General features: G+C 36.7%; 1 protein-coding gene and 1 pseudogene across 1 annotated transcript in view; one reads left to right on the top strand and one right to left on the bottom strand.

Moving 5' to 3' along the window:
- Window positions 1-1,708, top strand: part of Arhgap19 (Rho GTPase activating protein 19) — a 115,997-nt gene that overhangs the window by 24,541 nt on the left and 89,748 nt on the right. The gene's annotated exons all lie outside the window — the stretch shown is intronic.
- Window positions 1-1,708, bottom strand: part of LOC101567138 — a 17,680-nt pseudogene that overhangs the window by 1,113 nt on the left and 14,859 nt on the right.

Genomic DNA, 1,708 nt, shown 5'->3' with positions numbered 1-1,708 from the left:
ATAAATAAATAAATAAATAAACAGCTTTTAAATGAATGAAAAGAGGGAAACAGTGAAATGTGCTATAGAATGTTCTGAAAAATAGGGAATCTTGATGTTACTTGCACAGTGTAGTTACCTTCATTCTCATTGTACACCAGCATGAGAGAGAAAAATTAAAGGAGGTGAAAACCGCGGAATCAGTGCCATCCTTGTGATGCCCAAAAGGATAAAAGTTACCGAGTAACTCAGTAAGTTGGCGCTGCTGATGCTCTGAGATGCTGGACCGTCTTCTTTGGGAGTGTTATACTGTCATTCCATAGGATAACATATTAGCTTAGGGTTTCAGAAATGTTTAGATCAGGATGGTAAACAACCAAGAATTCTTTCATCTTTCAGTAGTTTGCAAATTTAATTTATTTTTATTTTACTTTATTTTTTAAACAGGTGAATTTATTTATTTATTTATTTGCGGAACTAGGGATTGAACTCAGGCCCTTGCACTTGCCAGGCAAGCGCTTATTCTACTGAGTTATCTCCCCGGCCCCGCAGATTTAACTTAGATCAGGTTGCTTTTGTAGATTGACATTAATTTAAACTGAGAGTAAGTATAGGGGCTGGACATGCTTTGTAACTACTGGAGTTTAAGAGTTAAGAGATCTGTATTACAAAACCTGAACAGGGCTTCTTAACAGTTTAGAGTATAAATATTTAAAAATATTTATCTAATCAAATACTGTTTCTTGAAATCTTGAGGTACTCCTTATCAAATTTGAATGATTTTTGGAATTAAAAAAGCCTGCCAGCTTGGGCACTTTGGACCTGTTTTGTCTTAAGTACAACTTTTGTGATACTAGTTTACATTTGATATGAAGAGAGGGATGAATATACTAATCTTTTATGTGATACTAGGATATATTTTGTGTCTAATAATTCCTCAACAAATTTACGATTTAAAGCCGTGTTTCAGAGCCTTTTAGGGTTGAAAAAATAGTGAAAGAATACATACTTCTCTCAGGGTACTCAGTCAGACTTAGTCAACTTTAAATATAGCTCATATTTTGATAGATGCTGCCAAGGTTGTGGTTCTTGGAGATCAAATCAAGTTAAGCAAGTCACTAGGGAGGAAACATTTAGTTTTATGGGTATGCAGTTTTGGTAGTAGTCAGCCAAAAAATACATCTGCAGGATGCAAGTGTTTTTTTTTTTTTACCACTGCCCTGGATTTTGCAGATTCATGGATTCAGCACGCCTCAGAAGCACAGGCATGTCATTTTTCTTTACTTGATTTTTCAGCTGTGGATTCGGTTTCCAGTCCTTTGACCAAGCAGATCATCTTACATGTATAGTGCCTTCTAGTGGTAAAAGTAATAATTGTAGACTGTAAGTACATTACACAAATTACCCTTTTTGAAGGGGTCTTGCTGTTATGAATCTTTGGCATAGTAGTCCTTGCTGTCTATGCATGCAGGACTACTGCTGGTTCTCCTTCTGGTCATATCTGTGCAATCTGTGTGCGTGCGTGCGTGTGTGTATATGGTGGTACTAGAATCTAATTTAGGGCCTTGTATGTGCTAGGCAAACACTATCCACTCCAATTCCCAGTCATGCAAAAACTTTTATAATCAGGAAGTTAGCCTGGAACATATACTTTGATTCACTAAGAATATTTCTTTCTTGGGGCTGGGGAGATGGCTGAATAGAATAAGTACCTGCCTGGCAAGCATAG

Source organism: Octodon degus, unplaced genomic scaffold, assembly GCF_000260255.1.
Source record: "Octodon degus isolate 3935 unplaced genomic scaffold, OctDeg1.0 scaffold00010, whole genome shotgun sequence".
NCBI classification, from domain to species: domain Eukaryota; kingdom Metazoa; phylum Chordata; class Mammalia; order Rodentia; family Octodontidae; genus Octodon; species Octodon degus.
Note: the sequence above shows the minus strand (reverse complement) of the source record. Positions and strands in the feature narration are given on the sequence as shown.